We start from the raw sequence: 13021 nt of genomic DNA, 5'->3' as shown, positions 1-13021 counted from the left end.
ATTTTTACCTCTTCTTCAACTGGATGTTCCCTATCTATATTTTTTATTACTATCATTGTTATTATAAAAAAATTAGAAATTAACATTAATATCCAGAAAGCTGTACTTGTCAGAAATCATGAAGAATGAGTCTTAAGTTATACAGGCAAAACATATCAACAGTATTTTGTCTTTTAGTGGATTTAACTTAAGTATCATATATATATATATATGATAACAGCCAAAGGAAGGGTAGGGTAGGACTCCTTAAAACATGCTTCCTCCAGACATAAAACCACCTGGATATCCATGACCTCATAGTGCCTGATATATATGTGTGTGTGTGTGTGTGTGTGTGTGTGTGTGTGTGTGTGTGTATCCATATATATCATATTTCTATATGACATTATATATATTATTTATTTTCAATTGAGAGATTCAGACAGAGGGAGAAAGAAACAGACAGAGAATGTGTATGTGTGTGTGTGAGAGAGAGAGAGAGTATATGGGTACTCAAAGGCCTCCAGCCATTGCAAATAAACTCCAGATGCATGCATCATTCTGCATCTGGCTTACTTGGGATACTAGGAAATTGAACTCAGGTCGTTAACCTCATCAAGCAAGCATATTAATGACTGAAGCCTCTATCCAGCCCAATTATTTTCTTAAATATTAAGTACATAATAAACATTGAGGCAATGTTAGAAGCAAGATTAAAATTTGGTATATAAACATGTCTATTGTAGTAAGCATCATCAAGCATGTTGCCAAAAACATAGAGGTAACAGACCCTGGAAAGATGCCAAGGGATTTGTCTGAGATTGCAAATTTATAGACAAACTTAGGCCACAGTCTGCCTAGAGATAACCAGATGCTCCCTTGATCTTAGACCGCAAAGAGGCCACTTGTGTACTAACATCCTAGGAAACTAAAATAACTGTTCTGACAGCTTACGGCTCAGACATCTTGCAGTTTCCATGTCTTCACTTTGCCTTTTTCATTTTGTAGCCAGCACATCTCTTTCCCCCATCCAAAGGCTAAAAATACTTCCTAGCCACATGCTACCCAGTGCATTCTCTTGTTTCCAGGGTCATAGTGACTTTGGATCATGAGATATCAACCTCTCAGCCCCTGCCCTCAAAATAAAGCCTGGTCTTTGCCACAGAAATGCGTAGCAATTTCTTTCTTCTGAACTTGCCTCAAAAGAACAGTACAATGATCAAAGAAACCTACAAGGTTTCCCAAAACAATGACAGACTTCTGTCAGAGTAATTGATGACCCACCAAAGGCCAGTGGTAAGACCCTATTGCTGAAGACTCCATACGCAGCTGACACGTAAAATGGAATGACATGGCTGGAAGCCAGGAGAGAGTCAGTCCCCAGAAAGTCAGCGTGTCTAGTGCCAGAAGGCGCTACATAGGCGACTGGGGGAAGTGACCAAGATCTGTCCAAGCAACACATTGTTTAACTTAAGTAGCAACAATTAACCGGATGTGATACCCATACAAGTGCAATAGTGGTACACAGCCATGGTGAGGAATCAATTGCTCTTGATTTGGCTAACTGATCCACTCAGTGGTACTAGACCCTTAGCTGGAGCTGGGAAACAAGTCAGAACCATACCCAAACACAAGCCCACTCTACAATATCAAGCTACCATCAATCACGGGGTATAAGAGGGCCTACACCTATCAAACTGTCTATCAAAAAAGTAAGTGTTATCTCAATTTTCTGGGTGCTAACTCACTCTCCGTTGGAGAATCTGCTTCTCTTTTCCAGATAGATGCAGATCCTAAGAAGAGAGCTGCCCCAACATACCTCAGAAGGGGCCCAACTGAAACTAAGGACAACTGGCGAAATAAGCAAGGGTGATGTTTTCCTGTGAACTGGATACCAGCACAAAGGGGAAGGAGATCAATTCAGAGAAAAATCAACTCCTACCAAATCAGAGAGCCAGAGCCTCAGAGGCCCCCAACACCTCAGCACTGAAGCAGACCAAAAATGAACCCAACATGGCTCAGGGAAATCTTGCGGAAGAGGGGGCGGAAAGAATGTCAGAGTTACATGTTGGGTCATGATTTTCAGAGACATTTATCATACTAATAACTGGGGGCTAACTCCACAATGCACGACCCATTTTCAATAATAAGGAGGGTCTAATGGGAGGGGGTAGATCACAGATGAGCCTAAATAATGGTACCAAACTGCCTGTATACTCCAGGGAACTACTAGCAACCTAGCTAAAGAGGACTCTCAATAGACTAGGAGCAGAGAAGAGGGAAATGATTGTACCAACACATGTGTACATATGAAGTTCATTCATAATTTAAACTAAAAAAAAAAACAAACTTCTTTTTCCTTACATTTTGCTGCTGAAGCTCAGCAACATGTGTTGGTGTAGGTATTCTCTTACAACCCGGGGAGCAATGGGCAGTGATAACTTGCCCTGGGCTAGTCCTTAAAGCCCAAAGGGTCCTTGGCCTCCACCCTGTTCTCTCTCTCTCTCTCTCTCTCTCTCTCTCTCTTTCTCATCCTCCCTCTTCCCCTTCTATTTCCTCTCTTCCTGCTTTCTCTCCTTCCTTTTAATCTCTTGGCAAATCTCCAGGGTCTGTTTGCTGACTCCTTCAGTGAGGCATGGGAATATTGACTTGGAATATTTGGGTAATACTTAGGTAAATTTTCAAGTTTTAAAAATAAATCCAAATTCACTGTATTCTACAATTTGTTCCAGTATAACAGACCTACTCACTGTTCAAAACAGGAGTCACTTGGTACCTTTGGGTTGACGACAATTGTTTACTCATCCGATCAGAACACGTAATAAACAAACCTTAACATATAATAAGCAACCTTTGTCTATATCGTCTCCTTACAAGTTGTGGTGGTTTGAATTAGGTGACCCCCCATAAGCTTATGTGTTCTGAATGGTAGGTCCACAGATGGTGGCAATTTGGGAATTGGAGCCTCCTGGAGATAATGTATTATTGGTGGCAGGCTTATGGGTATTACAGTCAGCTTCTCCTTCCCAGTGTTAGGCATACTCTTTTGCTACTGTTGTCTACCTGATGTTGGCCAGGGGTGATTTCCACCCTCTGCTCATGCCACTGTTTTCTGCTACCATTATTTCTGCTACAATTATTTCCAGAAAGACTAACTCATCAGGTGCCCAAAGCTTTCCTTGAGTTTGTAAGCCAAAATAAACCCTTTCCTCTAATGAGATGCTCCTGCTTGGGTGTTTTCTACCAGAAATGCAAAGCTGACTGCAACACAAGCTAAGTGTCTGAAAGTGTGAGAAAACCACAAGCACCTGTTTATTTGAACAACAAAAGATGTATCCCAATTTAGGATGGCTATATAGTACGATCAAAGTCTTATGTTGAACAAAATCGCAACATGTGGGTATGAGTGAAACTGCATATATTTAAAGTAACTGAGACTCACAGAAAGGTATTTATCAGAGACTGGGAACTGAGCAATGGCTATCAAAGGATACAACATTTTAAATATGTATAGGAAAACATTTAAAATATATATTGCATGATATAGTTGCTACTGTTAATGACAAGAAATTATATTCCTGAAACTGCTAAGGGAATCAAATTTATGTTTTCTCAGACTGGAGAGATGGCTTAGCAGTTAAGACGCTTGCCTGAGAAGTCTAAGGACGCATTTTCAAGTCTCCAGATCCCACATAAACCAGATAATCAAAAGTGAGGCAAGTGCAAGATCACTTATTCCCAGTAGGTGGCGAAATGATCTGGAATTGCTAATAGAAATTTTTAATTGAATGATCTGGAATTGGATTTCAGTAGCTGAGGCCCTCTGCCAATTTTCTTTGTCTCAATTTTCTTTGCTCTAAAATAAAGACATTTTTAAAAAAGCTTTTAAAAAATTATGCTTTCTCATTATAAAATAATACATGTGCTATTTAACTTGATTTAGTCATTGCAAAATGCCTATCAAAATACCATGCACATAAGCTTACACATTTTTGTCAAGAATTATAAAAGGAAATATAAAATACTACAATTACTTGAAAACAACTAACATCCTTATGTGGATGTAATAACAAAATGGTTTATATAAGAATATTTAATTATTATAGTACAAAATATGGTGCAGTTGAATTCTAAATATGTATCATTTTATCTAACCAAAACATATTACCAGATTACAAATAAAACATAGTCAACCAAATAGTGATTGACATTACTGCCCAAATATGTCCTTCTTATTCTTTGGGTAGAATAATAGATTTCACTACATGTAAGAATACACATACAAGTGTTCTGAGAGATTATTTTTTTAAATTACTGAAATATTATCAAAATAGTGAATTAGACAAAAAGAACTAATGAATAGAGCCCAGTGCACATCTTGATTGCATAAAATAATTAAATACAAGTATTAAACCTGGACTTAACTAAACATAGACAGATATATATCATATGTTCTTACATATAATTCATAATATCAGATATTTCAACCTACCTTTACATGAGATTGTATAAGTTCAGGCTGATATGGCTGTAGACAGAACCTATTTTTAGAAAATAAAACATGCTGTAGAAAAACAGAAAGAAAAAAATAATGAGTTTTAGTCTTGAATATTATCTTTGGTGTACAGCCAGATAACCATCTGTCCTAAGTGCTAATTAGACTTGGATCATTCAAAATATAGATATTAAAATAATTATTTGAAATGTGGATTTACAATTTGAAATTTTAAGATGAAAATACATTTCTTAATTGAAGGAATTAATTTTTCACACCACTGACTATTTTAAATCTTAATTACAGTAAAGAAGCCTTCTATGTAAAAAAGAAAGGTAGCTTTAAACACGGTTTCATTTTTTATGTATGAATTTTACTTCAAAGAGACTTCATAGAACAGATACATTTGGGTGTTAGAAAGCATTAACACAGGAATCCTGCCACTTCACTTGTATGTTCCATTAAATCCCATCGATTTTAAGCTCTGAGGGCCTCATTAGAAATGTGTATTGTAGCAGAATCTGGAGACTGTATTTCCATCTACAAGTACAGGTACTTGGATTATCTATTTCTATGAGTACACTTTGGTGTATATACTTCAAGGTACTGAAACAGTAAGGTAACATTTCCAAAGTCTTTGTATAAAAATACAATATTCTCATAATTTGAAATGTACTACTGGGATTTAATTCTTTCTTTCTGTGTCTCTTCCCCTACTTTGTCTGGAATGCTGATAATTTTCTTCAAGATGTATACATGTGAACACACACACACATACACACAAACACACACACACATGCATTAACACATATATCCTTGGCGGCTTTCTATTTGCTGCATGAATTGCTAAGAATAGAAATTTATAATTGAACTGATAGAATTTTGTTTATTTTTTTCTTATATGACTCTACACTTTCCTTTTTAATTTTGTACTGCTTTCATTGGGTACAAATAAATTTAAATTAAATTTTCTTGATGAATTGACACTTTTGTCATAATTTATTATGCTATTATATCCTAGACAGTGTTTCATAGATATGAAATATTTGCCTACTTATTGGAGTAACTGGTATACTTCCATTTTACTGGAATTGCTGACTCAGTGGAGTTTCAATATTCCATCTTTGTTTTTCTAGCTCATAACTATTTTTTTCTTCATTTTTTGCATCCTTGAACATTAAGTGACTCATCATTTGCTGTTATATCCAAACATGTATGTTGAGATATATACCTTGTTGTATGCTATTTCTGACTGCTGTAGTTTTTGTCAATGCATTTTTTCACAGCCTTCCTTCATATAATTAAAAAATATCATTGATTTTCTCAGGAACTAAAATAATATTGCTGAAATTTTGTCACCTCTTTCTGTGCTTGTTGTCACCCATTTTATTTCTATGTGTCATAAAATTAACATCTCATTGCCATTATTCCTGTAAGCTTTTACTTATCTTCAAGGGAGATTTTTAATAAGAGAAAAACCCATTTTCTATTTTTCACAGATTTACCATTTTACAACTATATACATTCAAATTTTCATCTACTATCATTAAATGAATTTGAAATTTTATTATAAGATAGGTATACTTATAATTAATTGTCTCAGCTCTTGTTTGGTTATAAAGGACTTATTTCCTTTCTGTAAAAAATTGTGTCTCTGATTTTATTTCAAAATGTTGTATTTTATTTTATTTTGCTTTTCATTGCTATAAGAATATGCTTTTATATATGTATAGTTTCTAATGTGATGATTGCTGTAATTCATTTCATTATATTATTTTTTTACTTATTTATAAGAGTAAAATAGAGGGAGATAGAGAGAATGGGCACTTCAGAGTTCTAGCCACTGCAAACACACTCCAGATGCATATGCCAACTTGTGCACCTGGCTTATTTGGGTTTTGGGGAATCAAACTGGGGTCCTTAGGATTTGGAGGATAGCACCTAACTGCTAAGCAGTATCTCCAGTCTAATTGTGGTAATTCTTTGAGTTACTTCAATGTGAATATTATTTTTTTTCTATCTTTATTTGAAATTTGCCTCAATCATTAAGGTGTAAGGAATTTTCCACATAGGTGAATATTTTTTAATTAATGTTTTAATTAAACTTAATAATGACTTCTTTAGATTTGTTGAATTTGTATTTTAAATTGATAATTTTGAGAAGAAAAATTATTGTGTTTGACCATTATTAAATATTTCTGGTTTACCTCTTTCTGAGACTTTATTTTACTTACATTATAATTTTTAATATTACCCAAGGGTAATTTATGTTCATTTATTTCACTATCTTCCTTAGTTTGGATTGTTGTAGTGCAAAGTCTACAACTTCAGTGACCTTTCCTTTAATGATAAGAAAGTCATTGCTAATTATCCCCAAATCAAGTGATATTAAGCAATGATAACCACTTATTTTTATTAATACCATGTGTGCTGGTTTGATTCAAGTGTCCCCCATAAACTTAAGTGTTATAAATGCTAGGTTCCCAGCTGACGGAGATTTGGGAATTAATACTTCCTGGAGGCAGTGTACTGTTGGGGGCAGGCTTATGGGTGTTATAGCCAGTTTTCCCATGCCAGTGTTTGGCACACTCTCTTGTTGCTATTATCTACCTTATGTTGGCCGGGGGGTGATGTCCACCCTTTCCTCATGCCATCATTTTCCCCTGCCATTGTGGAACTTCCCCTGGAGCCTGTAAGCCAAAATAAATGTTTGTTTCCCAGAAGCTGCTCTTGGTTGGGTGATTTCTACCAGCAATGTGAACCGGACTGCGACACCATGTCTGTGGGAGCCAATGCTTTCCTGGACTCAAGCTGGTGGTGAGAGCTCATATTGGACCATTCATGTGAATTCTGAAAACAACGTTAAGTTAGATGATTTCTGTTATGCTCCTAACCATGTCAGATCATTGATTGTGGGTGCCATCTGAGACAGCACAGCTCATTCTAAGGTCTGCTACTAATGACCTGGCTTTCTCATGGCAGCATGCATCCCGTGGCTGCTTGGCTAGAGATGAGTTTCCTTTCCTGTCTTTGGCTTGGAAGGCTTGCATTGTTACTTCACTATTCTTGAATAGTAGCAGACGGTTGGTATGTAAAGCCAGCTCTGTGGGAGCTGGAGAGTTCATTTGAAGAAGATATCTACATAAAGTTTAAATAAATGTCAGTATTATTCATTCAATAGCCAATCTTGCTTGGAATATCATTTTCCATCCTTTCACCATGCGGAGGTGTTTGTCTTATGGTTTGTAGTGGGTTTCTTGAAGACAGCAGATAGAAGCGCCCATTTTTCTGACCCACCCTGTTAAGTTGTGTCTTTTGTTGTTGTAATTGTTCCTGTTTTGTTTTTTTGAGGTAGGGTTTTGCCCTACCCAGGCTGACCTGGAATTCAGCCCATAGGTTCAGGGTGGCCTTAAACTCATGGCAGTCCTCCTACCTCTGCCTCCCCAGTGCTGGGATTAAAGGCATATGCCACCATGTCTGGCTTAAATTGTATCTTTTGATGAGTAAGTTGAGACCATTAATATTTTAGTGTTATAACTGTGAGATTTTATTTAACTCCTGTCATGTTGTGGATCTTTATGAGGTTTGGTGTTTTCTTATGCTTTTTGGAGTCTGCATTTATTTGGGATATTGTGATTTTCCTCTTTTAGGATCTTAAGATTGGTTGTCTGAATCTTCTGTGTGGAGAATTCCCAGAAGTATTCCCTGTAGGTTTAGTTTTGTGTTCATATGATCAGAGTTGCCTTTTATCATGGTAAGTTTTTATTTCTCTACATATTATGAGGGACACTTTGGCTGGGAACAATAGTTATGGATGGAAACCATATTTTTATAGACTTTGAAGTGCTCCACTCTAGGCTTGTTTTGCTTTTAGAGCTTCTTTTTAATTTTTTTAAAAAATTTTTTTATAATTGAAAACTTCCATGATTGTAAACAATATCCCATGGTAACTCCCTCCCTCCCCCAACTATTCCCTTTGAAATTCCAATCGCTATCATATACCCTCCCCCTCCCAATCAGTCTCTCTTTTATTTTGATATCATGATCTTTTCCTCCTATTATGATGCTCTTGTGTAGGCAATGTCAGGTGCTGTGAGGTCATGGATTTCCAGGCCATTTTGTGTACAGAGAAGCACATTGTTAGGTGTCCTACCCTTCCTTTGGCTCTTACATTCTTTCCACCACCTCTTCTGCAATGGACCCTGAGCCTTGGAAGTTGTGATAGACATATTGCAGTGCTGAGCACTCCTGTGTCACTTCTTCTCAGCACTGTGATGCCTTCTGGGTCATCTCAAGGTCACTGCCATCTGAAAAGAGAAAGTTCTCTAACAAAATTGAGAGTAGCATTAAAATATGGGTATGAACATTAAGAGAAGTGCTTACTGGGCAGATTGATGAGCATAGTATATACATTTAGCCGGACAGTAGCATACGTTACACCCCTAGAGCTTATGACTACCCCTGTTGTAGGATTTCAATAACAGGGTTGTATTCCCTCTCATGGAGTAGGCTTCCAGTTCAATTAGAGGGTGATTTGTTTCCCCCATAACAGACGTGCCACTGTTGCACCCATTGGGTCATTTGGCCTGGTGGACCAAATATAAGGCTTGCAGTGTCCACTGTGGAGTATCTTCACTGGTGATTTCTCTCTCTCCCATTGAGCTGCATGCAGTGTAGCTTTTTCCAGCTTTCTGTCAGCTGGTCTCATGAAGAAGGTTTTCAGCTCAGTTCCAGGAGGATTTCTCAGTGGAGTTTTCAGCAATAGGGTCTTACCAAGTGCCTCAGATATGGCTTATAATGTTTGGGGGGTATGAACGACCTTCCTGGCCAAAAAATAACTGGGAGATATCCCACCCCTGGCACTGAATATTTTCTAGAAACAGTCTATGGCTCCTGAGTGTTCCATTGTCCAAAAAGTAGGTTTCCATATGATTTATTTATATTCTCTTAGACTTTTATTAGCCCTCCCTCCATCCTTCCTTACTCAATCTCTTCCCCTGACCTCATTTAGGACTTTTAACCCCCATTAATCTGTCCTACTTACATATGAGAAATTTTATGTAATTGTGATGGCACTGCCTTCATACATAATGTAGTTGTTTCTCTCTTACTGATTTTAGTACTCTCTTTTTGTTTTCTTTTTTAGACTATTAACATTGATGTGTCTTGGAGAATTTCTCCTTTGGTCCAGATTGGAAGAATTTTTTTTGGCTTCTGGTATCTTTTTTTTTTTTTTAATTTTTTATTTATTTATTTGAGAGTGACAGACACAGAGAGAAAGACAGAGAGAGAGAGAATGGGTGCGCCAGGGCTTCCAACCTCTGCAAACGAACTCCAGACACGTGTGCCCCCTTGTGCATCTGGCTAACGTGGGACCTGGGTACCGAGCCTCGAACTGGGGTCCTTAGGCTTCACAGGCAAGCTCTTAACCGCTAAGCCATCTCTCCAGCCTGGCTTCTTGTATCTTGATGGAACTATCTTTTGAGAAGGTAGGGATATTTTCTTCATAATTTTTGTTCAATAAATTCTCCATTCCTTTGCTCTAAATTTATTTCCTTTGGTATACCCATACTCTAAATGTTAATATGTTTTAGGTGTCCCATAGTACCCTCATGTCATGTTCACAAGATTTTTTTAACTTATTAAAATTTTTGAACTCATGAACTGTTTCTTCTCTTTTGTCTTCCAGATCTGAGGATCTGTCCTTCACATCATAAACTCTATTCTCAAATTCTAGAGGTTTTCACTAGTTCAATTTGGTTTGTACCTTATGTTGCCTTTTTCTTTATAGTATCCATCCCTTTGTTGAGCTCCAATTTTAGGTCTTGTTTTGATTTTATTAATGCTTCCTGGAATGCATTTTTGTATTTACTTATGTCTTTAGTAAGCTTAACCAGCCAGTTTTTGAAATCCTATATTTTTTGGCTCATCTTCAATTCATTTATGTCTCTTTGGTTTTCTTTTATTAGGTCTAGCATAGTGAAGACAGCTGTGTGGATGTCATTTATACAATTGTTAGTTTTGTTTTTGTTTGTTTGTTTTTGTTGAATTGCTACTAGATCTGCCATTTACTCATTTAGGGTCACATGTCTTGTGTCTTCATTTTGGGGTTCTATTCCTGTTGTTTCCTATATGTTTTCACTGTAGACTTCCACTGTGGGACTAGTCAACCTTGTTGGGAGTCCACTCAGTTTGATGTTTCATGATATTTCCTTTGAGTTGTGGTCTGCCCATCACTGTCTGGAAATCTTATTTAGTTGAGGAGGAAGCAAGAGTTTTCCCTTGTAGTGTCTTCAGTGAATATTCCGTTTTAGGTTTGAAATGAATAGGATAATGTTACCTTTGTATTTTTGGATGCACGGGTAATGGAGTGTATGAGTCCTCCAGCCACTCTGGACTGGTGCTTACTACCAAAGGTGAGATTGGAAGACTGGGATTCTTTGGACATGGTCCCAGCTGGATCTTGTTTGCAGCTCTGGGGAAACACAACACTCTCCTACTCTACTGTACCCAGACTAGAAGGTTATGAATGTTATAGTTCCTCCCCGAAGGTCTATGAACAGGGGAGGGCTGAGGTAGCCTTGGATGCAAGTCAGGGAAGCACACACAGGCCAGGGACAGATGCAGTGGGCAAGTGGGATGGGAGCCCCAGAGAGACAGGAAAGTGTGTGTGGGCCACAGACAGATATAATGGGATAGGAAATTTCCAACAGACATGGTCACAGTGCAGTGGGGTGGGGTGGTAGTAGGGCTGTGGGAGATAGGTCTTGGACAGAAGCAGCAGTCTGGGGGAAATCTGGAAGTGAGAAGTCTAGTGACAGATGCAGTTGGGGGTGCTTGAGAATCCAGGTATCACAACAGAGAATGTGGTTGGGGAGTCAGGAGTATGGCAGCTGGGGCAAATGGTTGGGGGGCCCGAGAATCTAGTGGGCTACCTGAGAGTATGGGAATCCTCATATCTGTGCCCCTCTATGCCTGCCCACTAGAGGTCTGCTACGACTTACTCAAACTGGAGCCCAACAGATCTTGCCCAATATTATCTCAGGAGCAGTAGTTAGGAGACTGAAATCTCGACCAGAAGTGGTGATAATTTTTAAAAGCTCTTTAAAGAGAAAAAAATGAATTTCATTATAAGATCATATATCATTATACAATATCACATTAAACCTTGTCCTGTTCTAATATCATAGAATATTTGGTCATTCCAATTTTATCATTTATCCATGAAATTTTAGAACATTTCCTGAAATCTTATGGTGTCTCCTTTAGGCCTTCACTTTTATCTTTTACATTTGGTATGGCTATTCACTCACTGAATGAATTCTTATGATGAATTCACTATAAGTTGCTTCCTTTTGCTTATTTTTATTTGAAGGCAATGTCTCACTGTAGCTAAGGCTGACTTTAGCTCATGGTTTTCCTCCTAACTCAGCCTCTGGGACATTGGGATTAAAGGTATGAACCACTATGTCTGGCATTGCAATTATTTAAGTTAAAAGTCCATAAATGCTTTATTAAGGAATGGTAAACATAAAATAATCACCACGTTTGGAATACACTTTTATATGTTTCATATATGTATATATAAATATGCTAAAAACATTAGTATAATCAAGATCATGAAAACATTGATCACTACAAAGTCTTTCACCTCTCCTTTGTAGTATTCGCCTATTTCTTCCAGTCCTTTTCCTTAGCAACCTCTGATCCATTCTCATTTAATTTTAGAGATTTAAGATTTATTTTGTTTCCTAGAATTTAAATAAATGAAGCCAGAGAATTTTCATTTATTCTGACATTTTATTGGCATATTTGCCCATAACGCATGCATAATTTTGTTAATTTTCATTTTAAGGTAGTTTCTGTTAACTTGATAGACTAGAATTTTTCATCCATTTCCCCTTGAGAATGATGCTTGGATTGTTTCCATTTATGAAGTATGCCAGAATAAGTATACCATTATTAATGGTAAAGTACAAGTCTTTGTAATAGAATATTTTTTTTTTATTTCTACCCTGAAAGTTGAGCAATCAGATCAATGTAAATATTTCACCTTTAAAGAAGCTGGCCCGATCATTTTCAAAATCATTGTAGTATCCTGTATTCCTTCCAGCATTGCGAGACTTTTTGTTCATGTCCTCAACAATATTTAGTGTGATAAAAATGAAATTGCATTCATGTATGTAGCATGTTCCAGTTTGAAATATTGTGGATTATCTAAATCAAACTAATTAACATATGCATTATTACATATACTTTTCCTTTTCCATTGAATCCAGAACTTTATGCAAGATAGGTAAATAGTTGCTACTGAGTTATACCCTTACACTAGTATTGGCTTCCTTAAGAAATTTATATATTTAAAAAGTTCTTGTTCTTTATAATATCACAGTAGCATTCATTTTACATTAGTTAAAAAAACTTCAATGCATTATAATGCAAAATCTTTGTGTTTGTTCTGAATCCAACATTATAACCTTATCACCTTTCAAACCTCTTTGACAGTTTCTAGTTATTTAGAAAGGGAAGAAAATTTGTGTAATTATA

This window comes from Jaculus jaculus, chromosome 3 (assembly GCF_020740685.1).
Source record: "Jaculus jaculus isolate mJacJac1 chromosome 3, mJacJac1.mat.Y.cur, whole genome shotgun sequence".
NCBI classification, from domain to species: Eukaryota; Metazoa; Chordata; class Mammalia; order Rodentia; family Dipodidae; genus Jaculus; species Jaculus jaculus.
This window is presented reverse-complemented; position numbering follows the sequence as displayed.